The sequence below is a fragment of the Lonchura striata genome, chromosome 6, assembly GCF_046129695.1.
Source record: "Lonchura striata isolate bLonStr1 chromosome 6, bLonStr1.mat, whole genome shotgun sequence".
Lineage (NCBI taxonomy): Eukaryota > Metazoa > Chordata > Aves > Passeriformes > Estrildidae > Lonchura > Lonchura striata.
This window is the reverse complement of record NC_134608.1, coordinates 21234708-21248914: the sequence shown is the minus strand read 5'-3', so window position 1 is coordinate 21248914 and position 14207 is coordinate 21234708. Positions and strand designations below refer to the sequence as shown.

The following is a 14207-nucleotide window of genomic DNA, read 5'->3' as shown; positions in this document are numbered from 1 at the left end:
GAATTAAATTGCACCCTCGAGGGCAATCCTTTGTATACAATGTGTAGCAGAGGAAGAGGTGACAGCACAGGTGGACTTTTACATGCTTTGTCTTTGCATATTTTGGTACATGGTCAGAAAAGATTTCCTTCATGCTCAGTCAGCCAAAGGTTTTATTAGGGTTTGGATTTTTCTTTTATTGTGGGGTGTTTTATCCTCTGGTGTGGATTCTGGATCAAGACATGAATAGAGCTCTCTTTTGATAAATTACCCTTTTTTGCTATGAGTTATGCAACAGACTTGCTACATCACATTGTTTCTTAAATTGCTATGCTTAGTGTTTAAAATTTTTTTCTTCCTGCAAGTACATAGCAGCTGAAGCTCCATAAATGCAATTATTTTCTTGCACATGTCAGAGCCATTCAGAGATTTTGCACAATTTATTCAGTACATCACAGTATCTTTTTTGGAGTTTGTTTGAAATGGTCTGTGCACTGGAGTGTAAAAAGTGAATCATCAAGGAATAAGATTCTCTGTAACCAGCAGTGACAAGAAGTAGTTCACAAGCACTTAAGATAATTTTGGCTAAACACTCTCTGCATCTTCTTAAGGCAGCAGCTGATGGGCTTCTCTTTAGTGTTTCTCAATGCCATTTATATTATTTGTGGGATACTGTTGATGAACTTGCAAAGAGATGGTATTCATCAATACTCTGAAGTGGTCAAGGTGAGAGGTGCTTGATAGATAGGGGGAACACAAGTTCAAAAAGAGGTTCTCTGCAGCTTTGATCTCTGGGTGGAGATATAGCTTGTCCTGCTCAATGTCTGACTCATTCTTATATGTTTGTATGGGGAAGGGTCTCTGAGAGAATTTGAACTATGAGGGAATAAATTTGGTAATGGCTTTTCACATGGAAAAAGCTTGTTGACAAGGGGGAAGGAATAGTTACCTCTGCAGTCTCAACTTTTTGCACTGTTTGCTCCTTTCCTCAGCTGGTTGAAGTGATCAGTGCCACTGTCAGCACTGAGTGGCAGTAGCAGTCTTTGCCTGTGGCCTGTGCAACTCTAACAGTGGAGCAAGGTCTGCATTACAGGCAGTGTGAGCTCCAGATCCTTCTACCAGGTTCACAGCTGGAGAAAACAAGGAAGTACCAAATGTGGCACCTCTGACTTGTACAGGCAGAGCTGTTGAAAGGACCAACAGTGAGGAACCAGCTTCAATGGATTTTTTTTTCAATAGCAAAGTAAGCCAATTCCCCATGTATGAAATCCTCTCTTGATCAAAGATGACATTAAAAAATTTTCCTTTTTTTTTGGTATACAGCACACTATACCAAATGCCAGAGTTTCTGCTGCTCTTCTCTATTTGTGCAGACACCATTATATCATCCTGGAGGGGAGAGGCATTATTACTCCGATTTTTCACATATGAGAAATGACAGGGCTTGTCATGTCCAGAGAGCAGAAGCGGGCAAGGGTCTGCTGGTGAACATTAGCTCATTTCTTTTCTTGACAGCCTACCAGTGCTGCCAGGAGCCAGCAAAGGTAAATAGATATGACAGTAATACCTCTTTCTAGTGGCAGAGCAAGATCATGCAGTCAAAGATCCCCTCTGTGCAGGGTTGGACAGGGTCAGCTCTTTGGTTAGAGAGCTCTGAAAGAATACTGAGTATGCTTTGTGGAGAGAAATCGGATTTTTGGTAGTGGCTATGATCCTGTCTACATTTTGTGTTATTTTTGAGGTAGAGAGAAAAGTGAAGGTGAGTCTCCTCAGAGTTGAAGGGAAGGGTGCCTGCTGTCAAAGGCACCATGGGCATAGGCTTGATTGAATCCTGTGCACCTGTAGGAAATCAAAGAATGATTAAGGTTGGAAAAGACCTCTAAGGTCAGTGAGTCCAACCTTTGATCAAACCCATGTCAACTAAACCATAGCACTAAGCACCACGTCTTGAACATTTCCTGGGATGATGTCTCCACTCTGTCTGGACACGCCATTCCAATGCCTGAACACCCTTTCTGTGCAGAAATTCCTCCAGATTTCCAACCTGAACCTGGTGCAACTTGAGGCCATTTCCTACTGTCCTTTTGCTAGTTACTTGGGAGGAGAGGCTAGCCCTCATCCATAAAGTTCTGGTATGCTTTTCCTTAGAATGGAACTGTATACTGTTTTTGATGATTATTTTTAGGCCAGTAGCATTAGCATCAAGTATTCTGGCTAAGCAGCAAAGTCTCTGTTTGTTTAACAGTCCCTTTACAGCTTCTCTGCAGTCGTTCACTTCCAGTCCTAGCTATGATTTAGCCTGCAATGTCACATTCCTTTTTGGGGAAGCCTTCTATGACCAGGGTTAGAGTGTTAGTAGATTTTATGTAATCTACGTGGATTAGTGCAAAGCACTTGACACTGTTCCAAGTGACACTCTTGCTTCTAAACTAGAGAGACATGGATTTGATGGGTGGAACACTTGGTGGATAAGGAATTGCCTGAATGGTAGCACTCAAAGACTTGTGCTCAACAGCTCCAAGTCCAAGTGGAGACCAGTGATGAGTGATGCTCCAAAGGGGTCATTTCTGGGACTGGGCCTTTTTAGCATCTTTGTTGGTGCCATGGACAATGGGATTGACTGCATCGTCAGCAAGATTTTTGACAACAAGTGGTGGAGTTGATGTGTAGGAGGGAAAGGATGCCAGCCAGAGGGACTTGAACAGTGTGGAGAGGTGGGCCAGTGCAAACCTTGTGGTAACCAGCAAGACCAAGTGCAAGGTCTGTGCCTGGACTGGAGCAATCCCAAACAGAAATACAGGCTGGGTGAAAAATGAACTGACTGACAACAGCCCTGAGGAAAAGGATTTTGGTATGTTGGTGGATAAGAAACTCAACATGACCCAGCAATGCACGCTCAAAGCCCAGAAAGACAACTGTATTCTGGGCTGCATCAAAAGAAATGTGGCCAGCAGGTTATCTTTTAAAAGGTGCTGCTCTAAAAGCCAATGATGTTTAGCTGTGACAGCAGCTGTCTCAGCACATTTCTCAGGATTTGTCTTCTACTGTAGCAGGAGCTAAAAGTCTGGTCCCACATGATGGTGTTGGCTGACAAGGCTTTATTGAGCCATAGCAAGTACCTCGTATCCATCTAGCCAACAGAAACTTTAATGTGGAATTTCTGATTTCATTCTCTTTAGTAAGTTTTCATTTGGTTTGTGGCTGACTTTTGATTAAAAAGTGCTGTTTTACTTAGGCAACCTGATTAGTAAGGGTCTGATTTGTTTCTGGTTTAGAGAAACCCTTGTCACGATCTGAGAAATGGCACAAAGTTGGTGCTGGGAAAGATGACTGCTCCACATGCTCTTTGAGAAACATTTTCCTCTTTAATCAGTGCTGCGACAAGCTGAAAACACTTAATGTTTAGTGATGGTTCTGGTTTCATTTCTTGTTGATCTCTTTCACTCTGGACTGAATCAGAGCTGCTTGACTGTAAATCATAGGGCCTCAGGAACTCATGGTCTGATCTTTTTTGTGGTTTGCTTTGGGAACAGGATAAAGTGAATTATTCTTGTAGGTTTTGAGTCCTGGGTAACCCAGATGGTACAATAAAGAAAGAGAGAAGGAGGAAAACCCTCCATCAAATGATGTTGACTGTTGTCACCTTTTTTGTCACATAAGTATTGCTTTATGTTTTGCTGGGGAGGTGGGCAGATTTTTCATTTTTGGTAAACTACTGACCAAATTTACCATATTTGTTAAATATGACCAAATTACAGCCCAAGTGATGAATATTTAATTATATCTGTACTCTATGAAATGCATTGCTGCTTAGATGGATTAAGGCTGGGTAGCCTATAAATTGGTAATTAGGTTGTCAGCTTCCACAGTGCTCTGGACAGTAACAAGGCACATGAATTCCTGTGGATTCCTTAATAAAAAAAAATAATGTTTGGATAGGATTTTGGAGGTTTTAGGTCTTTTATCCTTTTTCTAAGTCTTCAATAAAAAAAAGGAAGGTAGAGTTAAATTAAAAATTTAGGAATACTTTTAATATTGTAGTGTGCTAATTAACTGCACCCCTCAAAGTTACCAGCCCTCATCTTTGCTACTGACATGCATTAAAGAAGCATCTTCAGGAATGTGATATTGCCAATAAGTAAAGCAAGTGATATCCACTCCTGCAAACTTTTAAAAGAGTTATATGTACAGAACATGAACTAATTTAATGTCATATTACATTTTCCTTTGATTTTTCTTACTGCTATTAGTCAAATAAACACTGGGAACACAGGGTAATGTTCTTGCTACATCCTTAGGATTTACCTGCAGGCAAGGTTTGGCAGGTAGTCAAGTGCCCATTTGGGTTTACTCAAGTGGGAAATGGATACTACAGTTTGACTGAAGTCAAATCTCCAAGGGTTGCTAGTATCTTACAGCTTTGAGGTGAGGGGAGAATGGCACAGACTCCGAGTTTACTGTCTGCAGTGTGTCCAAAACTGAGGCAAGATGATCAGACTCTGAGGATGAGGGGCAAGGAGCATCCAGTAGGTCCTGCTCAGTAAATTCATGTCAAAACCTCAGGGCAGTATTTTCTCTCTCTCCAGGTGCTGTGCTATTTCTAGGTCTGTCCTGGTAATGTCCACTGAACAAACACTGACTGTGTTTCATGCTATATTATTGTTTACTGTAGCTGATCTTAATTTATATTATTATATAACATAGCAATGAGGCAACCCAGTCACTGCAGATCAAAGGAATTAGTGCAGCTGTCATGTGAATAAGCTCACATTGTGCCTCACAACACCACCCCAGGCTTGCTGGAATCGTGCAGACTCAACTCTATCCCCCTCTCATCTCTGTGGATACAGCCGAGGCTATGTAAATATGTGTGTGTGTACGTATGGATCCTGTAGGTATTTCCACATGCTTAGGCAATGCTGCCTTGCAGCTTGGATTATTATCTGGGTTTGACAGCAGCCTTTGAACGCAGGCATCAGTTTCCCATCCATATGTTCCCTGAGGCTGTCAGCAGTCATTGGGACGACTGGCAGGGTGTCAGCTAAGCTCTCCTCTCCTGGAGGAATATTACAGTAGCAAAGCTGATGAGAACTGTGACATCTTTGAGGGAGGACACTGCATGAGGTCTGCATGGTATGCATCATCCCCTACTTGACGAATTTTTCACAGCAGGGACTTTTTTATTGTTTCTATTCTTGTCAATATCTGTCAAGGTACCCAATGTAGTTTTCGCTTTTCAATTATTTTTTTCTTTTCGTTTTGCTTTCTTTCCCTTCATAGCTCAGTCCCCAGCTGCCATGCATTGGGTTCTCATCTTTGCTGATGTCTGGAGAGTCCAAGAGCTGGAGCAATGCAGTAGGTAGCAGTCTGCTTCCCATCAGCTCTGATCTAAGACACAGTACTAAGCCAAGGGTACCAGGGAGTGGTGGTGCTATTCTTTATCAAGCATGAAACTAAGAGTCTCATCTCCAGGGATGGATGAAATTCTTGGAGATTTCTTGGCCAGAGCAATCGTTTTACTTAAAGAATATAATAATATTTTACTTTCCTATTTTAAAATTTGAATATAGAATCCTTTCCTCGTTATATATTTCACAATTGAATGTGCTGTTAAATACTTCAACTTCATCAAAGTAATGGCATTTCAGGGAGAGGAGAGAAAAATGTTCATAAACATGTATTTTTAAAAATTGTTTGGTATTGAGGAATCACAGTAATATTTTTTTACTACTTTATTTTTTAAAAGCACTTATCTTCATATCCACTTGTATGCTAGGAGGAGATGATATGTGGATGGAGGTCATGGCCTGATAGACAATGATCTTAGCTGGGTTCAGGTACCAGGATGCTTGGACCTGATATGTAATTGTCTAAGTCATTTGGTGTATCTTATACAGTTGTCCCTTTTCAGAGAAAGGCTTGGCACTCAATTCCCCTTAAAAGAGAGGTGGGGCATCTCTTTGAGATGCTTCTAAAAGTGTCCTGAGTAGTCAGTGTTTGTAAGGCTGTAGCCACGAGTTCCAGTAGGTGCCAGAAGAATAGCTCCTGTGATGGGGATTCAGGGTTTGAGGAGTGAGCAAATGCAGGACACAGGGCAGCATTGGCAGCTGTCTGCCCCTGCTGTGAAAGCCAGCTTGGAGAGCCGTGGACTGAGTTTGTTTGCACTGATAAATGTTGTGCTCTGCAGCTTGTGAACTGTATTGAATCCCCCACCATGCTGCCTTGCTATTGCTGCTGGCAGAGCTTGTTGTGTTTATGAATGTGACAGTCAAACACATCAGAGGCACAACTTGCCCACTGATCTGTGAGACCGCCTGCCTTGTGCAGTGGGAACCCAGCTGACAGCAGCAGAGAGCACACAGATTACTAGGAGGGCTTGATTGGAGATTTATGTCTGTAAAGTTCCTTGGGACATGCCAGCCTACAAGGTTTGGTTATCCATTCATGAAGTTCATTTAAACCTTGAGGGGGAAGCTTATTTTCCTAGTCTCAAGAGAAAAGTGTTGGAAATTATTTTCTACTTCTAGTTAATCTATTTATTATGAACCATGATATTTCACCATGATATAAATTGGATAAAGAGGAAAAGGAATGAAGAAGGCTTCAAATGCAGAGCACAGTAGTTTTAGAAGAGAGTCAGAGATCCTGGTCTTTGCCATGATTACTGTGCCAACATACAGAATTGTGTTTCAATTAGTGTTTATATTGGCAAAATTATTTTGATATATATCACACCCAAATGAGCATAGTTAAATAAAAATGATGAGCTGTCTTAGCCCCTTTCTGGTGGGAATGAAGATGATGTTCTGTGTGGGTTTTTGTTTTGTTTATTTTTTTTTCCCTAAGAATACTCATGTTTTTCTGCCCTCGGGTTGTTCTAGGACATAATGTTTTTATTTCTGTTGAATTGTAGCAAGCAGTGATTGTTTCATGTTGTGGCTCTCCTTGCATGAGGAGCACTTTACCTTCTTGCTCAGGATTGCCTTGTTTCTTGTGCTGTGTGAGGTTGTGGAAGAGGGGATTCAGCTGTCTACTGCAGTTGTTTCTGCAGGAATTTATATTTATTTTAGTAAATACAAATCTGAAATTACCAATAATAATTTATTTAATAATTATTAAATTATTTGTAATTTAATAATTATTAAATTACAAATAATCTGCCAGTAATATATGGCAGATTATTATCTGGGTGAGGACAGGGCTGTTAGCTGCATTACACTGACTTGTAGCATTGCTGTGGCCTTTCTGAAGATAATTTCTTGGAGCAGCAGTTGCAAACTGTACTTTCTTCATTTTCAGCTTTAGACTGAAAAACCCCTAATCAAAAGACAAGGTGACATTTTCAGGTCTCCTGCAATGTAGTTAACTTCACCCTTAGCCCCTGTCTCTGGTTGTTGCCCTTTTCACAGCAGTGTAGGATCATTTCCTGTGCTCAAGCATTCTTGGAGGGCAACAAATCTCCTTAGTGCTAGATTCCTATAATAAGAAACAGCCCTGCACTTCTGTTCTGCTCTGAATCTCATTTGCTAGACTTACTGGTGTGTGTTTCATTCCTTTAATTTTTCTTGCTGTAGCACTTAAGCATAATTTGCTGTCAAACGCATGCTCTCTGATTGAACTCCAACCAGATTTACTTGCAAATGTGTCTGGGTCAATAGCTTTTGTTTCAATTAGATTTACAAAGAGCCATTTTGGTGCTCTGGCATGTTACTCAAAAGTATGGTTGTGGGGAGGGCCTTGGCCTTGCCAGGCACTTAATTAATTAATTAACTAATTAGTTAAAAAAAGTAAAAAAAACCAGGAAATAAGAAAAGAAAAAGGAATTGGGGAATCTGATATTATTTGCCTATGACCAAACAGGGCTGTAGCAGTTTTTGCTAAGGATTAATCAATAGCCAGGGCTCAATCTGATGGGTGCAGTAAGATGCAGTGCTTTGAGATGTAAAAATTAGTAGAACCAGGCATCTTTGGATGCAGATGGGGTTGTTGCCACTGTTTGCTAAATAAGTGAAAACCATTTGTAGCAGGGCTGAGCCAAAACCACAGTAGGCTGAGAAGAATTTGCTATTATCCAATATTATTTGTTTATCCATACTTTCTCCTGAAAATACAGAGGTAGGGTTTGAGGAATTTGAATTTATGTCCTGAGATAAGAAGTTTGATTTTTTTGTCTTCTTACCCCTGCAGTCACAATGAGATATTTGGCTTCCCATTTGTGCTAAAGGCATTTGTGTGCTCAATGACTTTTCATATACCCATCATTATCTCTCTAGATAAATAAAATTAAATCATTAGATTTGTCCCAAAATGTTGGAATATCTTTTCCTGGTATTTCATATAATCTGTTGGAAAACTGAGCTCAATACTGTGGTACTGTCCTAAAACTATGCTTGCTTTGCAAGGTTATCTTTCCAGGCTTCATGATGTTTTGATGGTCTGAGTGCAAGGCTCTTTGGCATCAAGCTGGATTTATGCTGTTAAATACTTAAACTGTTAAAGGAAAATGTCACTAGAGTAAATTAATAGTAATTTTTAAAAATTCTTTGGTTGTTTCATGTGCCTGATGTCTGAGAACCAGCAAAATTTTGCAGCATCTATATAGGGGTCAAAGGAGGGAGCACAGTGAAGCTGGGCTGGCAAAAGTTCCAGCAGTGAGACAAGCCAAGTTCCAGCTGGACACTCTGTCGCTGGAGTTGACCCATGGGACAGGAGAGGCTTTTTTGTTTTAAAGCTACTTCTGTGGTGGCCTCTACAGTTATCCTCAACTCTCTTTTAAAATGTGATATGTTTCAACCAGCTATGTTATTATTTTCTCTGTAAGTGTTGTGTCTTGAACTTTGGTGACTAATCTCTTTGAGCTGCACTTTTGTACTACTTGCATATCTCAGAATCATTGGGAACACTGTAGAAGAAGATCCTCTTCATCAAAATATATACATATTTGAAGAGTAATAGCATTGGCAATTTTCTAGTCATAGTAAATTCTGGCATGTTCCTTCAAAAAACACAGATACCAACAGAGGAAATACTGAAGGGTTTGAAATGCCTGATATCTAAAGTAATTCCATACACTTTCCATTTTTTTAATAGGCTGCTTTAATGTTTTTAAGTTAACTTTGCATTTTACTGGTGTCTCAATTATTATCAACTTGACATCTTCTTCAGTGATATTGTGAGGCAGCTGGGCATACAAATACCTTCTTTCTACAGATGAACAGTGAGTTAAGTGTATGCTAATACTATTTTTTAAATTTTATTTTTATTTTTGTAATTAAGAATAAAATTCAGATGTGAAAACAAGCACAGATGACACAAACTTCGGCCCAAGCTAGCTATTTGGGTGATTCTTATAGCCTTCTCAAAAAGATTAGATTTAGAACCTTTGGAAAGCAAGGGACATAATGGGACCTCCAGTGTGTCATGATTGCACCAATAGTGGCAGTTATGTTCCTAAAATAGGAATGCTGTGGATGGTGACATAAGAGACAGTGTGGCTGGGATGGCTGTGTTAGATTTTTTGAGTGCCTGTTCAGAAAATTTGATCTGACATCACAGAACAAAAAAACGGAGCTCTACACTGTCATTTTTATTGGTGTTGCTTTGCAGAACATACTTTTAAAACATTGCAAGGTGTCAGATGTCAGTGAAGTGCGTGAACTCCCCACTGCCTCAGATGGAGTTGCTCCAGCCTTCAAAATCTGAATCAAGGCAGTTGATTTATAGCAGTAAATTGCACAACCTCGCATCCTGCTAGGATCACACTGCCCTTAAATCTGTTCTAACCACTTAGAAGAGAGCTGGTTAACTCTTCAAAATCTGTTGTGCAGAGAGAATATGTCTACAAAACAGCAGATTAGAGGGAAATGAAGCAGCCTGGTCTGGTGGGCAGACCTGCAAGTGTCACGGGATGACTCCTGCGTCCTGTGCTGCTTCAGTTGCTATCTCTTGACCTGACACGGAGTGAGAGGGATGACTGGCCCGTTCAACCTCAGGGTGCAAAGCTGAACAAAAGCAGTAGAAAAACAGCTGCTTCTAAGTAGAGGACTTCGGGGTGAGTATGGAACTGATTTAGTATATTGCTAAGGGGCTCTTAACTCCAGCTGGCTTCACAAGTCTTTGGTAGTTTGTATAAATTCACAGATCGAGGACAAATGCTCTCTGTGCTCTAGGGATGCTTTGTTTAAAGGGAGCTTCTTAACCTCAGCAACTACTCCAGAGGCAGTGGAGAAATAGGTCTTTTTTAAGAGGCCTTTTTTATAGGTCCTTTTTGATGGTATCTTGTGGCAATGTTGTACTGTAACACGAGGCAGAATGTTTATTTCCATGCTCTGCCAGCCCCTGATGCCAGTGCCACCTGTTTTGCTTCCCACTGCACAGCTGTGCCTTTGTGTACAGTTTCTGAAATGGGTTTTTATGACATCTGTGTTTTAGCTCCCTTGGGATCCATCACTTGCAGTCCTTTCTCACTGGGCACTCTTTCCCTTCACAGAATCAGTGCTATAAATATAGTTCGCTTAAATCACCACTCACTGAAAGAACACAAAAGATTAATGAGTAAAATTTTGCCTTGGTGGAAATTAAATGCTTACTATCATGATCTCATCTAGTAACACATAGTGGAGATCTCCTTCCTTTACAGTTGAGTCAAAGTGATGTAAAAATGAGAGTAAGGTATGCACAAATGTTCTGCAAGTATTAGACCTGTACTCAAACGTTTGTTTTGTTCTTGGACTTGAATTCCTTGTGGTGGATGGCTCAGGGAATGATTCTGTGGGAAATGCACTGTAGTCACCATTACAAAATCCAGCAATTGGCAATGGGGACAGCTTACCTGTTCATTGACATGAAGCCCTTTCCCCCAAGAAGACCTATGAGAATTGCTGCTCCTGTAGAAGTCACCTGTACTCACTCAGGATATACATGAATGCAGCTTAAAGCAATGTTGTATGGATGTTTTCTAGAGGTGTATAAATACCTGTGTGGTTGCCATTACTTTGGGCACTGCAGCACGTACTGTGATATCTGTAAAAATCTTCCCGATCAGTCCACAATAAGTGGATGAGCACTGTAGTATCCTAGCAGGTAATTATTGGAAAAGCCTGGCTGCTTGAAGATGATCAGCATGTCTGTTTAGGGAATGTAGTTTGCAAAAACTTGTAGGATTTATTCAGATTTTTTAAAGCTGAAGACCAAAATGTAATCATAGTAACAAATATAAACTAGTGAATACTGCAGCAATGAGGGCATGAACTTTCCCCAGCTGGTTTGAGAGTGCAAGGAGCAGGAAGGAGGAAAAGGGTAACCTGATGTAAAAGCAGAGGTTGTTTCTGCAAGCAGGCTGGCTGAGTTTCACAGTGACCATGCTGGCCTTGAGATTACAGAAGTTCTGAGCATTGCCTTTGGGATACAGTGGTGTCTAAAATTCCCTCTCACTGCAACCCCCTAGGTGTTCACCGAGTTTAATGTAGAAGGAATTCAGCAACAGTCAGACTTACATTTTAACTGCTGGAGGAGAATATAGTTGCAGTGTGATTTTTTGGCCACTGACTTCCAAAATGATATGGTTTTCCTTCTTATTGTCATTCATATTTGTTTTGTTATTATATCTTTGAAGAACAACTCTCACTGCTATATTTCCTGTTTTCTCATCATGTACAGGTGGAAAGGTGAATAAAAAGTTGTGCCCAGAGACGGCATAAATGAGAGAGACTTCTGACAAAGAGCCCTAATTATTAACTGATTACTTGTACTTGAAAATGCTTAAAATACAGGTCATGGGCAGTTTTTGTTCAAGTGATATTTCTAACTAGTTTACAACAATGTTAAAGGTATAGGTAGCTCTTCTATAACTGGCCATCTCTACAAGGCTGTTCTTCCCCTCCTGACACAGTCCCTTAATTATACTTGGAAGTGGCCTAGGTTTACAAGGAGGGACCCAGAGGTATTTGCCTTGAGTGCAGTTCCCAGCAGCTCTCCTTTACCCTTTCTGCTATGACTTGCTTTCATTGCCAGGTACCAGCCGGGTTTTCAGCTAGGCAGATAATAGGAAATTTAGAATTTGTGGGTTATCATGAACACTGCTAACTCATTTTAGGGGTAGAGGTTTCCTTCAGGGCAGATGCTGTTGAGCTCTAGGGAAAGAAAAGAATGTGTGAGTGTCATGAAAGCAAGAATGGGATCTTTGGAGAATTTTTCTGTTTCTCTGTTTTATAAAGTTTGTCTTCTAACGAGCCTCTAAAATAGAGGAAGCATGCCAAATTCCTGAATTACTTCTGAAGTGTGAGATGTTAAAGAAAAATCACATCTTTATTAATATATTCTTAAATTTTGCCCAGCAAAATCCTGTTCCAAAGTACCTGGATGCTCTGGTGCATGATCTGTGAAGTCATTGGGCAATAGTGAACTGCAGTGAAAGAACCTGTGTGAAAATTACTGGTGATTGGAAAACTGGAAAACAGTATTTCTCACAATTGTCTTACATTTTGACTCAGAGTGAAAGACTTGATATAGACTGTAGGAGTAGGCAAGCTTCCTCTGATTTAAAGAAAACAATATATTGTAGTAATCTGACATAATGGGACTTTCTTATGAATGTTGATCTTTACTGTAGAGCACTGTCATCAATTCTCAAATATAAGTCTTGTATTCAAATTTACACTATAAAATCCATGGAAGCAATGTAAAGTGTAGCATATTCTATCCCCTGAAGCAATTTAGAGGAGTAAAGTAAGCTTTTAATTTAATAAACAAAGGCATCCTTTCTCAGGTGAAAACAATGGGATTGCAAATGCTTTTTCTTACCATCACAGCAAATCAGGTTAGGCCATAGCGCTAGTTCATCCCAGTACCTGTTTCCTGCTTGCACAGGGAAGGGAGAAAGAACAGTTGCATGGTCTGGACAGAGTTGAATGATTATGACATCAACTGGAGATTTGAGTGATTCAGTTAATTTTTCTTTTTGACTAGGGGTATTCTTTGTGGAGTGACAATTTTCTTTATCTCTGATGTAGTTCAGTTTGAAAAATAGAGTTGATATTTTTGTGCTTCAGAGAAATGTTCTGAGATAACTCAGTGTATTGTACATCTGGGACAGTCTGAGCACCTATGGCATCTGTGTAAGACTCTGGGGAGAATATAGATCAAACTCTGTTGCTCATATTCTTCAGATCCTGAATAAAGAAGTAGCACCTTGTCACCAGTTTTTATCCATTTGTGTTCTTATCCCTCACAGAGTTCAACTAGACTGATTTGTGGTTTTTCTTCTTGCACTTAAGAGTTTTGTTTTAGCAGGTATCTCTGTTCCAACAATTTATTTTTGTCTTTTGGCAAAGATAAAAATTACACAGGCAAATCAAAATTTATTTCCTTGTTATAACAAACCCAAGCCACAGATGAACTGTGGCTCAAGAGCTGGTACCTTTCAACCTACCATGGCAGGGCTTAATTCTATTCTTCCCCTGGTTAAACCAATATCCCTTTCTGTGACAGAGATGAGAATTTAGAGACTCAGCAAAAGCCAAAGTCTTGTACAAGAGCACTGGACTGGTTGGAGAGTTTTGCATCTCTCACAAGTGAGGGCTGAGCAGTCAGGCTGTCTTATGCCATTCCTGATGTCAGTCACTTTTCCTTAAATGCATGAGCCAACCTAGGCCACTGTCACAGTACACAGCTACATGTCCACTTTAAAAAGTACCATTTGCCTCCTCCCCAAAAGAAGTAGTGTGGTTTTCTTATTTGATTTTCAGTGGTGGTGGTTTTTGGTTTTTTAGGGGGGAATGTTTTTTGGGTTTTGTGTTTTGTTTTGGTTTTGGTGTTTTGGTTTTGTTTGTTTTTTGTTGTTTTTGGTTTTGTGTTTTGGGTTTTTTTTTTTGGGGGGGGGTGTTCTAGGTCATCTGATCATCACCATATTCATTAATTTTCCTCTTACATACAATTTTTTCTCCCTTTGTAACTGAGGTCAAATGCTTATATGTAGGTGACACCAATCGTTTAATACAGTGTCTCCCATTCCTCTGTTCTGGCTCAACTCCCTTGCAACATTCTTCTGTCCAACCAGTGACAAATGGGGCCTGGAGTGAGATGGAAATGAACTCAGGAGTGAGTTTATGGGACTGCAGGGGACCATCTGTTAATGTAAATGTTTAAGGTAAAATGCATTAAGGCCTGCACGCTGACAAGACATTTCATTTGCATTCTGCCTCTGGGATTATTTCTGGCTCATGCCTAAG

The 14207-nt window shown here is 40.2% G+C and overlaps 1 protein-coding gene across 7 annotated transcripts in view; it reads left to right on the top strand.

The window, feature by feature from the left end:
* The window catches only part of NRXN3 (neurexin 3), a 963379-nt gene that overhangs the window by 479646 nt on the left and 469526 nt on the right, over positions 1 to 14207 (top strand). The gene's annotated exons all lie outside the window — the stretch shown is intronic.